Raw genomic sequence first — 21,219 nt, 5'->3', positions numbered from 1 at the left:
GCAGAGCTTTGCGTAACGCGACTACGCAAATTCCGCCCACCCCTACATTAGATTAGATTGAGTGAGTATATCCTGGATAAGACGGATATGTGCTTGAGATAGTCGTCTTCCAAAATTATCTTTACTGCCCTTGAACACAGGTAAGTCGCGGGATGTTTGTTTGATTATGAAAGCATTAATGAGGAAATACATCTACAGGGAATGATTCTGGAAAAAACGCCATGAAAGAAAAATCCTTTTCAGTCACATAAGTACCCTGAAGGAATCCAGATTAAGCATTTCAGAATGAAGAAAAATTAAGAATGAAAACACAGGATGCCTTCACGGCAAGGGTTATCATACATAGGAAGCCAGGCATTCTACAACTCCAGGATCTTGACATGCATCTAGATCAGTGAAAGAAATCTTGTTATTGGTTTCCAAACCCTCTGCCAGGGATTTAGCAAGAATTGTTTATGGGACATTATGCATTTTATTGATCACAAGTAAATATTCGAGATTATTCACCTGCTGAAAAAAATTAATCTAAGTTTAAAATTGGCTTCTGTCTGGTCCAGGATAGCTCCTTGCAGATTGGTTCTTTTAGAAAGAGACTATAGATACCTACCACAAAAATCTCATACATTTATTGACAGCTTTTCCCATTATGCTTTTTCTCACAAAGTTCCAGAAGACATCACTGCGGTAATGCTGGATGCTTCCACTGCTGGCGATAATTATTGGTGCAGCCCCACTCCAGGACACCTGAAGCTCCCAGATGTCTGCCCCTGTGATGTGACCTAGCATACGAAAAGTTCCAAGGTGCGTCGAATGGTCTTCGTCACTCTTTAGTTTTTGTTGGGCTTATTTTCTCCCCTGGTGAAGGTGGCATGGGTGTTATGGACTGACACAGCACACACTTGCCAGGTGTGCTGGAACCGCTAGTCCAGCTTCCACATTTTTTTCTTGGTTCTGTTGGTACCTCGAGGCCTCGGGGTGAAGGTTGGTTCTAATAGGCTTATTGGACTGTATGATTATTGATTCCGTTCTCCACCACAATTGCGAGAAAGGAAAATACAGTTTGGTACTGTGTATACATTACTTTGTGAAGTAGGGAGTTTCCAGCTCAGACTACAAAGGTGAACAAAGAAAAATCTTTGTTTTGACTAAACTCCGCCTTGATGAGCAATCTACAGGAGGTGTTATATTATATTTGCCCTGACGCAACTAAGCCTCTGAGAGCGCATGATTACCAGAGATGTAAACAATTCTGTGCAACTTCTCTCGACGCACTTGAATACTAATGAATGAATGAATGAAATAAAATTTATAAACGCGCTACTATGCCCAGTGGGCGTCAACCATCTATATAGGTGGTATTCCCAGGCATACCAGAAGGGTGCCAGAAGGGATTATGAGAAAAGGGGAGTGAGTGGGATTGGAAATCACACATCCTAATATGTTTAAGTGAGAACCTTTGGTGACTCCATCAAAGATCATCCACATTTAGACCAGTTGGGTCTAAATCTGATCAGAGTTCAGCCAATCTTTGTCGGCACCATAATCCCAAGATTGGGTTTAAAAAATTGTTAAACTGTCTCAGTGAGTTATCACTTGTTGCTGACAACTTCAGTGATCAGAAGATCAAGAGTTTGAATTTCAGCAGGGCAGATTCACCCTTTCATCCTTTTGAGGTCTGTAAATTAAGTACCATTAAATTGGTTATAACAAACAAGTCCATGCTTTATTATACACCAGCTTGGTGAGGGGGAAAGTTTGTTTGAATGTAGAACGTCATCAGGCAAATTAGTCGTGTCTGCAAGGCTGTAATCTCAGCAGTGTGTTTCTCAGGCATGATTTCTATAGTGGTGAGCCATACTTTCTCCCACCACTCACCAACATCTAATCACTGCAAAGCTTGCACAAATCTTTACACTGGAATGGGTGGGAAACAGGTAGAATCCACCCGTTTTGGCATGGAAATTCAAGTAATGTTGTACTATGATTCCTTCCCAACTAATTCGGCAGTGCACTATAGATTGCTCTAGACATCCATAATGGTTTTAACACAGGAACAAAGTTTGATTTGTTGAATGGATAAAACTCAAATTCCAACTGGTCAAAATTTGGACCAATCAGAACCACTCTCTATGTTCAGAACGACTGCTAGAGTTTTTGCAGGGCACAAGTCCTAAAAAAAGAAATGGGGGGACAGGCAGTATTCAAGTGGCATTGTGTCGAGTGCTATCAAAGCACATGACGTCACGACGAGTGACATTATACGTGGCATCACAGGAAGTGATGTTCTGATATGTGTATGTTATAACATATGCCAACTGAAAATTCAATAAAATATGTTTTTTAGAAAAAGTTGTCTCCTGCAAAGCTTTTCATGGGACATGCAGATCACAGATTTTAATGTTAAGTAGATAGGTAAGTGGATTACTGCTTTGAACACAAAGATCCTTTTGATACTTGCAGTTCATAAATTGTAACCACAGTGAGCTATGAAGGGTATTTGACTCCTACACCATGTAACCCTGACTGTCTCATGCAACACATCTTGTACACTTACATGATGTATTTGGAATGGATAATGTGTATGTTGTGTAAGTGCTTAACACTCTGCATTGGGATGAGTAGTGCTATAAAATAGATACAATAGTGCTGTTTAAATTGTTATTTGTGTGAATACTGAGACAGACGGCCCATCTCACATTCTTACAGTGCATGCACTTATATACAACAAAGTAAAGCATGCATCTCTTAAGTACCTGTGAAGAGATAACAAGCTGTGTGCTTTTGTTTACTCCCCGGTGTATTTGCATTTGTGAGGTTCCAGGAGGCCTCCAGTCCCATACTAGATCAAAAAGAGGCCTGATGGCCCCTTAACTTCTGTCTTTATCGTTGCCCAGCTGGAGGTGGAAAAAAAAGCCCCCTCGCAGCCTGCACGTTGCGGCTGAGAATCGAAAGCAGACAATGTGCAGGTGCTGCTGAACGTGTCCCTGTGTCTCAAAATTACACAGGGACAAGTTCAACATATTTCTGTGGGGCCCAACTTCTTAGCCGGGGGGGTCGGCGTCCACCCTGTGAAAAGAGCCGGGGGGGTCGGCGTCCACCCTGTGAAAAGAGTGGGTGGACGCCATATACCCGTGTGTACCCCCGACTCATGTCCTGAGTTATTCACTCAAATAGTTGGGGGAACCACACTCTCGCTCTCTCACTGAAGGATTATGTAAACTACTTTCTTGTCATTTTCCTGTTCACGGATGAAGATGCCAGAAGTGGTTGATCTGTTCATCGTCTACATCTATAATCCACACACAGCTACATTTAGTTTCAGCCTAGTGATTGTGACGGTACTGATCGTGATATCAGGAGGTTATTGTGTAGGGTACCGTACTGCCAATATATAACCAGTGCCCAGAGCTCATAATTTGCTATTTATTGGAACCTAGAAGTTGCTACTGCTAGAGAAATATAAGCATGTGTATGTGAACACATTAAAAACTAATCCAGCTGGGGTTCTGATTGATCAAATATAATTCTGATCTACGGGCCCAAATGTTTTCAATGGTCTGACCCATCGTAATGTACCAATTTCCTGCCCATCCTCAACCACTGTCCCGATATTCAAGAAAGGGAATAGGTCATTGGCAGGGTATTTATTACCGACCAGTATCCCAAATTTACATTCCTGCAAAGATCCTGGGCAGGGATATACAATAAATGGGGTTCTGGAATGGGCTGAAGATAATAACATCTTAAACCCCTGCCATTATGGTTTTTGGAGAAGGGTAGGTACCATAGAATAGTGCCTCAATTTAAATCTTATCCAGGAAAAATACACAGTGGCAAAACAAACCCCAATTTATCTTTCCTTTATGGATTTGTCCATGTCTTTTGACTGCGTCAATCGTTCGATGCGTTGGCATGTCCTACTAAATATGGGTACGGACATAACACTGGTTCATATACTGGTTTTGCTGCTTGTCAATATAAAGGCAGGGGTCACATTTGGATAAAATGGGGGACTGTCAAATGAAACAAATACCAATCAGGGGGTACGACAGGGATGTGGTCTCGCACCCCTGGTATTCATTTTGTGTATAATCTCACACCCAAACTGGTCGCCTGTACTCGATGTTATGATATAACTGGTTGTTCCCTTGCCTGTGCTGATGTACGGATGACGGCGCGGTGCTAATAGCCCGTACACCGAAATCCCTGCACATGTTAGTTTGGTAACACATTTTATGGGCACTCTTGATCTTTTAACATGTTTTAACACATCTTTTGTAATGGCCTGTGGCACAAAGTGCTCGTGCCTCAATGCTATCTCTGGGGTCTCTGGTTTTCTTATAAGCAATCTCGACTTTTCATATTTAGGGGTTATTTTTAGTGCAACAGGTTCTTGGGCCCCAAACATAGCACAGCACAGGGTGAAGCTTTCACTGGCAGTTGGTTCATTACTCGGCCTTCCATCACCACCAGATGGGAGGCTCTTGGGCCACTGATTAAGATAAACACCTCTCGGTGTGTCCCGGTGGCTTCTTACAGGGCGGAGGACTGGGGCACGTGGGTGTGTGCAGCCATTCAGAGGAAAAAAACTGCTTCTGTAGGAAGATACTGTGCGCCCCCAACACTCCACACTTAATTTGCCACAATGAGTTGGGCCCATGGTATATGAGCGACAGCTTTCAGACCCGCCCACCTTTGCATTGGCTGTCACCGTGGAAAACTGAGGAAGCTGCCCTTACAAGTGATATAATCAGTGACTGCTTAGCATGTGATAAAGGTCTGTCTATACCCTGGCTGGCTTATGTAAATAATGCAATTGAGGGAATTGGTCTAATCCACGCCTTTTCCAACACAGCACGCCACATCTTACTGGGAAAAAAGCAGGTTCAAGCCCTTCTTTTAGCCGAGGTACAAGGTTACAGGCTGGTGCAGAAGCTATTAAGCCTACGGTTACAACTTTTCTGCAAATGGTCCCGGTACTTATAGGAAGGTGGAGGAAATTGTGACCGAGCACTGTTATTTCGGTGCAGAGCCGATACTGTGAAATACAGGCTGTCTTCACCTCTTGGCAACCCACATAAGCTCGATTTCCAACCCTGCCCTTGCAATGATCACTCTGGTCAATCTATGCTGCATATTATCTTTTTTCTTGGTTATTACATAAGATTTACAAACAAATATCTGTCTCCCTTTATTGAATCAGAGACAGTGCTGGCAAGTGTATCAATATTTAAGGGAACTACCAGATGCTGAAGTGTGTGTCCATGCTAGCTCCTTCCTTTTGTGCTCCCAGTCTGCTCGAGGGGAACTATGCGCACTGACTAACCATGTCCTCTACCACAATCAGCCCAATGCTGCTGCCTGTAATGTGATTTTACTGACACACACTGATTGTATGCTTGTAACTAATTTATTTGATCACATCTCCGCAAGTCTCTATGCTGGCTCATCCCTGCATGTTGTGGTCTGTTCGAGGTGCATCAAGCACCTTGACCAAGGGCGTCCTCTCCACAACTGGCTCGATGCCGCTGCCTTTAATGGGATTTTAACGATCCACACTGTTTGTATGCTTTTAACAAAATGTATTTTACCATATATCTGTATGTCTCAGGTTCTCTAAATAACTTCTACCAGCTTTTAATTCCTTAGATGGTGTGGCAAACCCTTTTCAGCCCAATCTCTTTTGGGACTTTTTAGAGGTCTTTGATGTTTCATGGGTTTATTGGCTCTTAGCAGGAAGTTGACTTTGTCCTTTAGAGTGCCTTGTCACAATGACATGTTTTTATTACCCACTGTTTGTTTTAACATGCATTCTTTGCATCTGCACTATGCACTTTTATGGATCTATTGAGCTGAATAAAGTTTCTTGAATAGAATTGAATTTAATCAACAACTCTTCAGCCATTCTTTAACAGGCAGTAAAACCCACTTACACATTAAATTTGGATCAGACAGAAAAGGGCTATGCATCTGAAACTAAAACTGCTGACATTTAGCGGCCATCGTCTCTAAGCGGTCCAGTTTGTTGTCAAAGTGGGAAGATGTTCTAATTCAAGGTGTTACGCTGTATCCGCGTGGGTGAATAACTCGCTTTATTGGCATATTTGTTGAAGCATTCAGCTCCTCCTAGACATATCGGATTTTCATCAACATGCCTTTCACATGAAGATGAGCAAACCGACTGGATAGACCAGATGCTCGAATGACAATTGTGGTGCTCCACAAATCAATTCTAAAATATTTAGCAATCCCTGGTGTCTACAGGTGAATTTCCTCACAAAAGTATTATTTGCTGCTCGTCTAGGTTATTGTCTCCATTTTATAACTTTATCACTTTAATCTATTAAATGTAACAGCTTAAGCTTGTTGATCACTGCTTAATATAAAAAAAATAAGTGCTGGGGCTCAAAGTTTTCCTTAAGAGCCTACAGCTGAGGTTGCCAAATATTGAGCCTGCTTCCTTTTGACTATACTTCGTGCAACTTTCTCCCACTACCCTAAACTTTCTGTCACTTTATCTCACTTTTAGAGGTTTGTTCTCATACTTGCTTGCTTCCTTCACCATGGCTTTCCAATCTTTCTCTTCCTCATCCTTTCTCCCATCTTGGGCCTTTCTCTCTCTTGTTCTGGGTCTAAGACTGATAATAACAATTATTTCTCGGTCTCAAAAAATAAATGCCAATGCCTACCACCTTCCAACTCTGACAGTAATTAAGGACTGGTGCGTCCTTAAGGGGGGTCCTTTCTCCCCTTTCCAAAGCAGCAACAACCACTCCTGGTTGTGGTAGTGTCAGAGAATGTATACAAACTGTCTCCAAAGAATGAATCTGAGCTTACAGGTTTTAAGGTACTTATGGAGCTAAACTCAGTTTCCGACGGTTACGGGATGTCCACGCTTGCAGGCTGGTTTTGCTTGATCCATTTCAGTCTTCCAAGGCAGGAATATGCAAAATTTGAAAGACTCAAGCCCAGTTTATTTAAATCCCTAAGCCATACAGACAGAGTAGTAGATACACATTAGAGGCAGGTTGAGTCTTCTAATCAGTAGTCAGTTATCCTGGCATAGAGAAAGCAGGGGAAGTTGAGAGGAAAATAACCAAAAATAGAACATGCAAGAAAAGCGTTGGTGCCACACTTTGAAAGAAATTGAGAGCTCAGCCATATCCTGTCAATGGGAAAAGAAGAACTTAGCAGCGAGCTCCAGGCAGTAGAAGGAAGCAGGCGCCAGACGTTTCTGTAAAGCCGACGCCAAGTAGCCTCGACTTTGGTTTTAGAAATACATTGGCACAGTTTCCATTCCTGTAGCATGGCAGCAAAGGTTTCTACTGCTGGGGACGCTGGAGTGCATAATCTGCCAAAGACATCACAGTATGATAGTGGGCAGTTTGTCAACAAATATCTAAATTTCATCAAATATGAAGTTGAAACTGGTGGTAGCAGGTAAACCTGTGTATCTTTGCTTTTCAACAGGACAATCAAGGAACTGAAACAGGAAGAACAGCTTGCTTAACTTATTTTTGTCCAGAAGAGACAAATTGTTGAAGAAGTCTCTATTTCTGCCCCTCCTCTGTGCAACAAATGAGTCTTGGGTATGCTCAGATACTGTCCTCCTACTCCTTCCGACAGTAAAGAATATAGAGCGAACGTGGGCTGGTCATAAGTAGAAGTCAGTGGAAGAATACAACTTAGCCTACAAGTTAAGGGAGTTTTAAATGGCAGGCATTTTCTACACCGTTGCTAAATCTGTAGTTTAGATGATTTAAATCATGTTGTGTATATGGGCGAATCAAAAGGGTCCCTGTGCACATGATACTCCACTTTTCATTAAACCAGGAACGTGACACTGCTCTGGAGCAGGAGAACGGTGGCTCAATGGCAGCCTCACACTGGGACATGAAGGTTCACATGGGCTTGACCTGTGGCTGCATGTTCAGAACGTGATACAGATTGATAGGGGAGTGACCAAGAAAGCAGTGACCTTAGAAAGCCAAGTAAGCCATGTAATCGAGCTGCACTGGTTGCTACCACTATGGTGTGAACTATACCTCTGCACGGAGGCAGTATTGATAGTTATCTAATGGGGAGCATCATGATGGAAGAAGTAGTGTAAGAATATAAGTGACTTCATTCTTGTACAAAGAAGATTCCTACTCCTTAACCCGTTGCGTGCTAATGACGAACTCAGCTCGTCATGAGGCACGGTTGAGCTGCACTCATGACGAGCTGAGCTCGTCACAGCCGTTGGAACTATCGCACGCAGGGATAATTTCCCCGCTGTGCTGAACGTTCGAAAAACGGGTGTGGTTGTGACGAGCTCCGCTCGTCATGAGTGCAGCTCCGCGGCCTCCCTCCCCCCCCCCCGCACAGGAGGTGAAAAACCCCGCAGGGAAGGGGTTAAGAGCCATAAAGAAAATTGAAAGGAGCATGCTATGGAAGAGACCACTGGCCGTGCTTTTCTACACTAAAAGAGGTTTTAAATAAAAAATACTGTAAATAGGAAAAAGGTGACGCAAATTTTCAGAAAAAGAATTGCCAATTCAATTCAACACAAACTTTATTCGGAGGCATTATAGCATCCATAAAAGCCTCGTACATAATAAACAATCAAGATGCAGTTCATAAAATACTAGAATAAATACAATAATTAGGATGATAATAAAAACAGGGGCAAAATACCAAAGCAGCACAGATTTTTAAAACAACATGGAACTGCGAGCTAGAACAACAGATTTAAAAAAAAGCCCCAATGTTCAAAACAGTTTTATCATCATTAACCAATATTTTGACAATTATTTTTTGAAAACTGAATTAAAAAGTGTCTGGTGTAACTTATGGAAAATTCACAGAAGAAGGTAGAATGAATCATTTATTGGCCTAATACATTGTCACAAGGGCATGGCATAACATCTCAATTCTGTGCAAAGCCCTGGGGGAAGGAAAGCAAGGATTTCATTGTGTCTGATCTAAAAGGGAATAACAGAGAACGCTCCCTGCTGCACGCCCACCAAATGTTGTCAGTGGAACAATCAAATTCACTCATGGTTAGGTAAGCATTCAAATTGGGCTCAGCGATGGCCTGCACAAGTAAGAGTGGTGGGCAGGGCAGAAGAAGGGGGAACTGGACAGACAACATAATATGGAAAAATAAATCCTATTCTGTCATCTCTCAACTTCGCCCCCTCCCCACCCTGCCCCACCAAGCATACTTGCACCGGCCACGACTGATTCGGCCTCCCCTCGGATTCCCTTATCTGTCGTGATTCCTCGTGATTATAAAGTGCTTGTGCTACTGTCCTTTTGTCTCTGCTATTGCAAGACAGTGGGTCGGTAAAGGCGAATTGCATCCCAATTTTACAATATTTATCCTTCACATATGCCAACCAAGGAATGAATACCCTCTATCTAAGGAAAGACAATCCATTAACATGTCTTTTGATAGGGCAGCCTCTGAGTTCCATCAAATTGCAAGCCATATCAAGACTGGCCAAACCCTAAACCGATCTGCTCAATAGGGAGGGCCAAGTCCTTTGTGGCAATAAGATGCGAGGCTGATTTAGGGACAGACAGACATTTCCTATATAATATATATTCTTCACGCTGAATGGCCTTCCAGTGCCAAATGCCCCACACCTCAGCTCCATACATGGGTAGACAGTGTGAAATATATACTTGTAGCAGGTTTGCGAGACAACCCCCGCTTGTTGAGGGAGGCTCTATAGGGAGCCATTAGCTATGGAGAATTTAGTGCAACGGTGCGCGATATTAGAGGACCATGACCCTCGAGCAGAAAAATTACTCCAAGTTACATGGTACTACTCAGACACTGCGAGCCAATAGTCATGCTTGAGAGGGATTTGCTCTATGAGCGGCAAATCTTATATAATATGGGACTTGGGAAATTAGTCTGAAGATCGAGTGAGGTCATTAAATCTACAGAAGTATACACTAGCTGCCGCAGTGCCTTGAGGGTGTGAGCCATGAGAACTGCGTCATCAGCATTAAGGAGTGCCGGCAGTGGCCTACCCTTTATTATCAGAACATCGAGCGTGGAGCATGCCAAAAATGGGTAATGTTCATTAATATAAAGAATAAATAAGAGGGGAGCAAACACACAGCCGTCTTACTCCCCGATGTATGCCTATATCACCAGATACCTCTCCCTGTGTACTGATACGGCTCTTGACCTCATGTCTTTAGGTAGGCATGCAAGGAAGAGAACTACTGCTATGTCCAATCCCCGATCTATAGGCAGGAGCCACAAATTTGACTAGTTCACACAGTCAAAGGCTGATGATAAATCCATAAATGCTAAGCAGAGGGGCGATTGTTTAGCAACTGTATATTTTGGCGGACCAATATTGTCATACATCTTAGCTAATACAGGTTTGTACGCGAGACAATATACCACTGAAACCAAAAAGTGATACAAATCAAGTCGCAACAGTAGAAAAGACCAAAAAGAAATCAGAGTGCTGAGTAGCAGCGCAAAGGAAAGGTACTTTCAAGGAGAAGATGGAGTAGTGCTTCTCCAAAAAAAGAAAAGAAACACGTTATGTGGCATTGTTACCTAGGGAACTAGCTCCGAAAGAAAATGTTACAACCCCTTATGCACTGCCAGCCAGCACTAAATCCGGCTTGGATTTCGAGGGAGAAACAAGAGTATATTGTAAGAGGAATGAAAAACAGTAAACATGGCAAACAAGACTTGCAACTGAACTTTATAGGAGAGAAAAAAAGGCCAGGCACACAGTAGAAATCAGAACTTCTGGATGAAAGAGTAGTACATATATGTGCAGCATATTGACAAAAAAGTCGAGAGTTGCAAACAACTTGCAGGAAACTGATGGAACAGGCACCGATGTACTGTTAAATATTTCTTTTAAAAGCAGACTGAGATATATGACTTTAGAAAATTCAAAAAAAGGACGTTTTAAAAAAGAAGGAAAAGCATAGCGAAAGAAAGATAGAATTATCAGACGACCCAATTAGTTAATTCAACGTGAAAAGCTACACTGGCTGGGTTATGCACCTATCATCCAGATACAAGAAAGGTGTGGTTAGGCCAACCAATGCACAGCAACGGGGTCAGCAGGAAGGCCCGTTTTATAACCGTAGTAACTAAACCGAAAAGCAGGGGGAAGGGAAGAAAGACTGCATAGCTAATCGCTCAAAACACGAGAAAAGAAACAGAATGAGGAGAAACAATTACAATATGATACTCCAACTTGACATATGCATTTTGCTCGACATTCATTTTGTGTGCCCTGGTCTGAAGGGCATTTCCCCACCCTCTCGCACCTTTATGAGACTGTAGAGGGACTTGGCATCATGTGATAGGAGGTAGTGTTTTTAAATTAAAGAAAAATCTCCCATTCACATCCATAACCAGAAAGTGGAATGCAAGGCCCAAGGGGAGGGGCAATATAGTCCCACCCCCTCCTCACTGAAGTAAGCCTAGATGGCCATCCAAACAGATATGGGTGCATGAGTGCCAGTCCCAGGTGGATGAGGGCACCAGGCATGGAAGCAGTAAGGAGTCCTGGGAGCTGTGGACACACCGGTCAGCAGAGGGCTTGGTACTCCGTCTAATGGATAGAAAGTGAACATCATTGCGAGATGCCTGCAGCCTGTAATTGGAAGATGGAGGCCGGGATGTGGAAAGATGTGGGTCGAGGACCTTATGAACTGTAGCTTTGACTCCAGCCTGCAATTTACTTTTCTATTTTTCAACTAACCTTACACACTTTAATCAACACGAGAAGGATGAAAACCAAAACAGATTTCACTATTACGCATATCTCACTGACCTCAGCTGGTTACATTTACACACCAAAAAAAGAAAAAGCATGAGACGGGCTAATTTGTTTAACGAAATCATGAAACAGCAGCAGAAGTGTCATGGCTTGAAGTGAAGTTTATTCACATTTTTTTAGAGTAACCCTTCAAACAGCTGAAGGTGACATGGTTCATTAGACCTATTGCCAAAAAGTGCTCCCCTCCAAGCATAACCTTGAGATTAGCAGGTATTCCCTATGTACATTTAGTCCTGAGAAGATTTTAAATAGCAATGGGTACTACACATGCACACCTGTGTTTAGTTCAAAACTATTATCTCATTTATTAAAAAATTTCCACAAAATTTAGTTTTGGCATGAATCTCAATATTTTAACATGATATAACATCAAACTTTTAGCATGGGATTTCTTACAACAGTTCATATTCCGAGAGACCCCCAAATCGCAATTCATAAAAACACTACAATAATAATACACAATATTTTTAAACAAATGATAAAAAACGATCATGAATATATTTAACAGGAATGTAAGACCCAGTAAAATATTGAGATTCATGCCAGAATGAAGTAAAATTTGTTAAAAGTTTTGATAAATGAGATAATATTTTTGAACTAAACACAAGTGTGCGAGTGTTGTGCAGATTACTACTGAAAATCTTCTCAAAACGGAAGTTACATTGGGAATACCTGCTAATCTCAAGGTATTGCTAGGAGGGGGGAACTTTTTTGGTAACAGGAGTGAAGCTTAGACAATTTCAACAATAACTCTACCTAGGCTTGTAAAGAAAGACCTAACAATTGCAAACAGAGATCAGAGGACCTCCACTGTTATGTGGCAAAAACCTCAGGAATGGGTGGATTTGTCCACTGACGGATGCAGAACAGAAAAGTCCTTTATAGAAAAGACTTGAAGATTTAAGCTATATTTAACTTTTTTATACAGAAAAAAATAATAATTGACAGGCTTTCCTGCAGTATTTGAAAAGCCCTGAATGTAGAGAAAACTTTTTTTCAAAATACTGATTCAAACCAATCTTCAGAATCCCTTCAATAGAACGTCTTAAGGAGTATATAACTGTTCATTTCCTAGATCTTCCAAACGACCAATGCAAAGTACAGCTTATCTAGGGGATGCCTCCTCGCTGGAGAAGGTTTTTCCTGGCAGTGGGCATGCTATTGTTGGTGCTTGTTAGTGATGTAGGAACTGTTCTTTTCTCTTCACTGGCTGGCCCCTTCAATGCTGCGACTCACAAAGTTCGCTGTCCTAAGCTGCCCTGATAGTGAGTACGAAACGACTGGAGGCAAAACAAAAACAGTAGAGCCAGTGCTAACAACACAGCCCATGTAAGAGAAAACCCAATGTTCTGTACATTGATGTAATCAGCAATATCAGCTGGAAAGTGGACTCTTCACTTGCAATGTCTGCTTTTTTTCTAACTCACCTATTACTCTCATAGGGTGGTGGAGATGAAAAATCAGTAAGCAACGAGAAAAGGGCTGGGTCGTGGACGACTTAAAAAACATTATAAACCACCCTTTATAAATATTTCCTCCTACTACTATGATTGAAGTAGATTTCCGTTGAATTCTTCTAAACTCCAACATCTCACTTACGCTGTTATCCACTGTCTTAAATGTGCATTAACACAAGTGACAAAAAAACTGATGAAAAATAGTTTACAGTGTGGATACACCCTTCCAGTTACACCCCACCTATTTATCGGGGTGTTACATTCCACGTCACCAATGAAGCACATTTATATTGCTTCTCGGGTGCCAACAACCATGGAAAAAGTAGCAAAGCCACAAAGTTCTGATATATCTTCCAATACACCACTACGATATATCTTCTGATATACAACCCCATACTTCCCAATTTTTGTTAAAGTATATATAAATATCCTTCCATTTAGGCTTAACACCCCAATCAGTCTCTTAATCGACTAACCGAAAAACTGCTTGAGAAAAAGAAATTTAAAAAATTACCAGCCACACAGTTATCAATGAAACAATGTAATAGTCTTCCACCAATCAAGAATAAATATGAGTTACAAGCTAGACTGTCCCTTTAAAGTATTGTTCTTTCTTTACTACTATTTAAAATTAAGAATTGGCAATGCTAATAGGTCTGGCTGATAACTGAAAGTATCGCTCCAGTCACTGATACGTTTAGGTACTTGATAAGTCATCATGCAGGCATTCATACATCAATTCATCTACCCACTACCTCATTCTTGCATTTTCCCACTTACGCATCAGCGATAATGCAGATGCACAAACTCCCACAAGAATATGGAAGGTAAATGAAAGAGTAAAAGGAGAAACAAGAAAGAACATTGCCACATAGACGTAGCCGGCATATGCTTTGCAATACAAAAATACATTAAACAAGTGGTGGGTGGCCCTTTTTGCATTGGTACTGCACATAGTTTATAACAGTTTTAAAGTTCCAGCCTAGCTGCCTCATTTAGAAACAACTTGTCGGCCACCGTAGAAAGGTAAAACAATGATGTACTATGCACAATACTAATTCAAGAAAGCCATTCAGTAAACATTGCACTGGTTAGTCATCTTTGATTTCTAAAGTGTGCAGTACATCACTGTTGTACTAAGACAAGGTGCTCAACATAATGCTTCCAAAGGTGGTGGCCATCGTGGAATGGTAAAAGAATGATACAGTATAGACAATACTATTCCAAGACGGCCATCCAGCTTTGAAATAGCACACATGCAGCACATTGCCGATGAAATGAGGAGCAAGCGAGCAGCCCGGCATTACTTCATGGGAAGCTGAACGATAACCCCTTCCCCTATTAAATGAAAGAAACTTTTAAAAAGGAAAAAATTGAAAAACTATACAACTGGCCGCCAGCCCAGACAATAAAGTGCATTAATTTTCAGGCGAATGTGAGCATGTGATCAGGGCAAATGCCATTTCTCACAAGGTAATACTGCCAATGGCAGAACTGGACAAACTTTGCCTAATGCAGTATAATGTCATGGCAAGAAGCAGAATGGGAATGACAATTGAACTGATTAAAAAGGGTTGGTCGAAAGGCACTCCATGTATGTATGCATGTAGAGCTTATGATATTTTTTTTATAAGAGCTTGGCAGACACCATCAAATATAAGAAGGTCTAATCAGGATGACCATTACCAAAGTACTAACATTCTGCTCCAAAGGGTTTACCCAAGTGTTAAACAACACCACATCCCTTGCCTTTGAAATTAATCTGTGATATTCCACATAGCAAAACACCAGTCTACAACCTTCAACACAGTCTAATAACAATCTGCCCTTAAATGCCTATTGCTTTTCGTAAATACATGTAACAACTTCATTTGGCAAAACAATATACAACCCCTGTCAAAAAAGTCTAACACGATTTAACACACAGCAAACTTTCAACTCTAACTGTTTGTCAGCGGGGTAACCAATGCCAAAACCATTGCCTGATATGGTAATCTATGACATTCCATGTAAAAAATTATCTGTCGACAGACTTTAACAGAGTAAAACGACAATCCACCCTTAAAGCCTTTTGGCATTAACAAATATTTTTCGCAATAACTTTGTCAGGCTTGTATCAAGCATTTGTTGTAAATTTTCAAAAAACACAAGGATTTTTAAAGTGCAAATCTTCTACCAACAGAGTTTGCCAGAAAGGGAAACCAGATGGGGAAACCAAAACCCTTGCCTATTATGATAATCATCATCATCAGCAGCAATCTTTATTTCGACAAGATGTTGCCATAAAAGATACAAAACAGCTTAGTAGAATAAAATAGTACATTAAAAACAAACATCTGCAAGGCATTTTAAAACCAACACATATTCCAATTCTAACAGTTATCCTGCATCCCTGATAATCTGTGAGACTCACTGTAAGAAAATACCCAGCCCGAAGTTTTGACACAGATTAATGACAATCCATCCTTAAAGGCCTACTGGCTTTCACATACACTTTTTACAATAAATAGATCAGGCCTACTGCCTAGGTCGTAACTTTTCAAAGTAAACATGTATGGTCTATTGCCTTAATCAATGGCTTGTCGCTATTTTCAACTCGGTCTTGCTGCATTGAGCATAAGCTTTCCCACAAGGCAAAACGTGCAATACAAGCGCTGTTTTTAAACAGATGCATGCAACTTCTGTATTCAGCAGAATCAATATTTGGGTGGAGTCAAAACCTCTCTCACACTAGTTATAAAATTACAAATGTGTCCAAAACTACGCTTGGTAAAACAATACACAGCCCTTCCTAAAACGGCACAACAAGGTTTCTCAAAGTGCATATGTTCTACACATAGGGATTGCCACGGGTCATTATCAGTAGGGGTGGGTGGAATTTGCGTTATTGCGTTAAGCAAATCTCTGCAAAGCGGTTAACAATCTCCGCGAACACGCAGAAATTCCGCAAACATGCGGATTTGCTTGTTCGCAATGCTTTTTTACTGTTCGCAATCACTGTTTGCGTGCTCGGGGGGAAATATCTCGCGAACACGCATTTGAGAACGCGAACAAGCAAATAATTTTGCAAAGTCGCGGAACGCAGACTTTTGGGCATTTTCGCGTTCTCCGCAGAACGCGAAAATACCCAAATTCCGCAAGCGGAAGAGAATTTCCCGCCCAGGCCTAATTATCAGCACCAAAGTTCTTGCATACTGTAGTAATCTATGAGATCCCCTATAGCGAAATATCAGTTTACAAGCTTTAACCATGAGTATTGGCATTTCACCCATCAAAGGCTTGTGGACTTCACGTATGATTTTTGCAATAAATAAGTCAGGCCTTCTGCATTGCTTGTAACTTTTCATAATTAACAGATCAGGCTGATAGCCATGATCAATGACTTCTTGCCATAGCCAACTAAGTCCCACTCTGTTGAGCATAAGCTTTTCCACAAAGCAAAAACACCAATACAAGCACTAATTTTCAGTGAAATACACAACTTTTGCCCAATAAAAATCTCTATTCAATGGAAGGAATATTTGAAGAGACAAAGGCCCTCTCTCTCAGCAGTCAGAAAATTCCAAATATGTCCGAAATTACAGTCGGCAAAACAATATACAGGCCTTCCTAAAATGACATAACAGGGATTCTCACAGTGCAAAGCATTTAGCCTCACGGATTGTCACAAGAGGCAACCACCATCAAAACCCTCGGCTGGTATGATAATCCGTAGGATTCCCTGGAACAAAATACCTCTACATGTTTTACCCCCTTCCATGCTGATGACGAACCCCAGCCGTCATGCACTACGGTGCTTGTGTGCTGATGACGGCTGGGGTTCGTCACGGCCCGCCCCTGTTCGTGCTGTTTACAGCACACCAGGGGAATCGCGGCCGCATGGAAAGGGTTAACACAGTGCAAGGACAATACACTCTTAAGGGGACGTTGACTTTTACATACGCTTCTCACAATAAATAAGTCAGATCGATGTCCTTTGCCATAACTTTTCAGAATAAGGAGATCAGGCCCATTGACTTGATCAATGACGTTTTACCACAACCACCTAGCTCCTGCTAAGCAGGGAATAAGCCTTGCCACAAGGCAAAAACTGGAATCAGGCTCTCTTTTTGCAGAAGCATACACAAGTCTAGTCGAAATCTGTACTCTGGGCAACAAACAACTGGGTGGAGCCACTGTACTCCTGAAAGCTTTCTTCTGTTGATCACAAAAGGTATATCAGCAGGTGCACTGGCAGGCCAGACCTAATGAGTGATGTTGCTGCTTGTGTTAAAGGCTCAGAACTGGTATTGCCTTTTAACCTAACCTGAGTTGGACAAGTCACAGCCAGTTATTTTCAGAATTACCCAAAATTTAACACCACAGCAACAATCACTAATTTAAAAAAAAAAGTTTCTATTAATTAAATACAGCCTATTTGCAGATACAACTCACAATTTCGCTTCCATTTTTTTTAAATTTTCTACTTTGAAACACTGTGTATTTCGTAGGGATGTCCAAGTAGAACGAGTTTCCCTTCTTATAATCACTTGGTTTTCTTCGCGCTAATCTACATTGGTCGGCAACAGCTGACGTCTAGCTGTCGCTGCTTAGACAGTACATGAAGGGTGAACTTCCCAGAAACACTGCGTGTCACAGTTTTTTTAAAACTCAGGTGAAGTCACTCAACCCATAAAGGGCCGAGCAAAGTGTCATTTTGTTAGCAGATCCCTTAACACATTTTCTCACTCGTTCATCCAAATTCTCACGTGCCCATGTCAAAACTCTAGTCTTCCACATCTTAAATGCCTCACACTACACAATAAGCATCTATTCAGGGCATTTTGATGTGGGGTTCTGGAAAAAGTTGTGGTAAAAAACATAGATGTGAAAAACGCACAAGGAAGGCAAAATCTTTTACACCTAGACTGTATAATGAGATTACTGCCCAAAATTAGCTCACATTTTTTGAAGACCCAGAGAATTTGCAAACCCTTGTATTTTTAACAGAATTACGACAAACATCTGGTTTTCTGAGTCTGTAAGCTTTATAAAAGTATAAATAAATTAAAGTTGTAATGTACTAAGCCGTCTCCGAGTACAAAACATTGATTATATATGGCCTCTCCCCTTATCTGTTGCAGGAGATAACATAGGAAAGGCACTGGAAAATCCTGACTGGGCCAACATATATGCTCAATGATGTAGGACTAAATATTATTTTAAGAGATGGCTAAAGAAGCTCAGGCTTACACCTCGACTACTATTGTTCTTCTGATAGTCCTGGGATGTACTCAAAGTGTTATCTTTCCTTGAAAATCCAAATCCAGCATTTTCAGCAGAGAGATACCCAAAAGAACTGGCCACAAAATTAGCAACTTCATGGTTACCCAGATGTTAGGCTTATTGTGTGAATGTACAAAACACACACAAGTAAGGGGGGGGGAGGACTTATCCACCAATGCTGGCTCTTGCTTGTTCTTTGATCTCTCATTCTCAAGGGTCTATGATGTGCTTATAAGATAAAGTACTCACTCTTCTTTCCTATGTTAAAGATATCTATAAATGGAAAAGTTACTGGTTGGTGCTGGCCATGAAGTGGCCCACGGTAGTCATCGAAGCGGCACAACCATACGACATTCTTGGAAATATGAACCAACCCAGTAGTAATAGAAAGGACTACAGGGATGCTAGGGCATGCAAAGAGTGGGGACTTAGTCAGATAATATATAGCAGTGATTTCTTAGCTCGGAGAAAATGTAAGCAACTTTCAGTTTTTGTGAATGTAGGTAGGGAGAGAGCTAATGATTCTACTGTAAAAATATTCCCATTATAAGGTGTGGGCGGGTCTGAATCATAGTAAGACGACAGAATGGGAGAGCAAACAGAAAAGTAATGAGATTGGAGGGGAGAAGTGAACAAAAACATGAAAGCCATGTGCAGACGGATCTATACGCGAATGCGCCTACTGGGAACAACACAGCCACAATAGGAACAGGTAAATCCCATAGACCTCCCTTACCTACTAGTAGATATATGACTTTAGTGTGCAAAGAACACTCGTTTTAACGAAGGGGCTGATGCACAAAGTGTTGTCTTTGAGCAAATGGTTTACTTCTGCATAGGTGTGACTTACTCTTGAATATTCGGAAGTAACATTTACTAAAGTAAAAGACATTTTGAATTGGGATCAATGACATCTGCCTTCAATAATACTCTTTTCGGAGACACCTTTTTCTCTTCTTTTAGGTGGCCCCGGAGTGCAGAGATTGTATCCACAGAATCTAAAAAAAATTGCTTTGAAACCCTACAGCTAAACTGAGGAGCGTTCTCACAGTAGCCCTGTTAACACGTTCTCCTTAGTTGTAATGAACTCAATGTAAGAGCTGTGAAAATGACATATTCATAATGGCAAATAAGGCGTATGTGAATAGGAAATGAGGGATTACTGGCTACCAAGATTCTCGAACAGGTAGCTCGAGAGCTACTGGTAGCTCTCTAGCTACCTGTGAGTAGTTCTTATTTGTGCAGCTCAGTGAACTAAATTAGAAGTTTTTGCTTATTTGAATTAATATATGCAGACCAAATATGAAAAGTGTGTATTTGAAAGGAAAATGTGTGTATTTTCAAAATTCAGAGGCTGACAGTTGGAGGAAAACTGGTGAATTCCCAAAATATTAAAGCTGATATTTTAGTAATAAGAATCAAACCCTCTTGGGGAGACTATTACTAATTGTATTACCTTGGTGCTAGGACATTGCAGATATGTATTTTACAGATTATGCATGTAGAGGCATTCCACATTGACAAAGCAACTATGCCAGAAGCACTGAGGTGATCTTTGCTACTAAATCTTGGATTTGGTTGCCACTAACGCAATCTTGTGTGACGTGGTTACTACCACACCTGTAATAATTTGTAGTAGCTAGGGAGGATTTTCTTTGAACACAAGTAACTCTTATTACAGAAAAGGTTGGAGACCTCTGGTCAGGCAAACATTCTTCAAAAGATGGAAGCTATAAATGACCACAAAAAAATCAACTGCCAATAACCCAGGAGATTAACCTTTATTTTAAATTCCCTTCTTTTAATGGGGTTAATACAATATGAAACATCATCTTGACGTGTGGCTTCTGCACGTCTCATGACAATAACTTGAAGAATATTTGTAAAATATTGGATGTTCAGAAACTGGATTACGTTACATGGCAACTAGTCTTTCCTCCTTCAAAGTGGAGGCGAATTGGGCATACTGGGTGTATTGCCTTCAAGATATTACTTTATATATGTTTTCAAATTCAGCTATTGTTTGTATTGAACAAGGCAGAAGGTTCAAAATGTCCCAACGATTAAATGATTAATTTTCTTGGCTGTACCACCTCTAAAAATGAACTTGGTCCAAGAGATTATTTCTACTGCACGCTCTTTCGCCAGAGCCACAAATGTGTATTGGTTGTGCGCTGACAGAACCCTTTTCATATAGACTCTCTGATCCCATTAGACTGTGCACAAATGTCATGCCAATTATATTCTAAATACCTGCCTGTAGTGATCCTAGATGGAAAACTATTGTTCACGCTAACAGGACATACTGTTTCGATGCATTATAAAAAGGCTCTAAAAACAACCAAAGAATGCTGTGTGATAACTAATATAGCACTTTCATCAAATGAAGGCACTTTAAAAATGATGGAAACGTGTTCTATCACTAAAAACCAGCAGGTGTGGTGCTCTTTTCAGCTCCTCTGGGAGAACAAAATGCTGATTGGACCTTTCCTTGGTAAAACCTGTGAAGCAGGTGTTTGAAATGCCATACCTTGATGGCTTTAATGGGCGGAATAATCGCCAGCTGCCTCCTCTATAGCAATAAATTATGACAAAAGTACTGCATTTCAGATTTGGTCACACCTGAGGATTGCTACTGATACAGAAATGCAATCCTCAAAACCCTTTGATGCTGGTTTTAGTCA

At 41.1% G+C, this 21,219-nt stretch overlaps 1 protein-coding gene across 5 annotated transcripts in view; it reads right to left on the bottom strand.

Annotated features, from left to right (window-relative positions):
- The window catches only part of ELAVL4 (ELAV like RNA binding protein 4), a 161,390-nt gene that overhangs the window by 112,452 nt on the left and 27,719 nt on the right, over positions 1–21,219 (bottom strand). The gene's annotated exons all lie outside the window — the stretch shown is intronic.

Source organism: Lissotriton vulgaris, chromosome 1_1 (genome assembly GCF_964263255.1).
Source record: "Lissotriton vulgaris chromosome 1_1, aLisVul1.2, whole genome shotgun sequence".
NCBI lineage: Eukaryota > Metazoa > Chordata > Amphibia > Caudata > Salamandridae > Lissotriton > Lissotriton vulgaris.
This window is presented reverse-complemented; position numbering and strand designations above follow the sequence as displayed.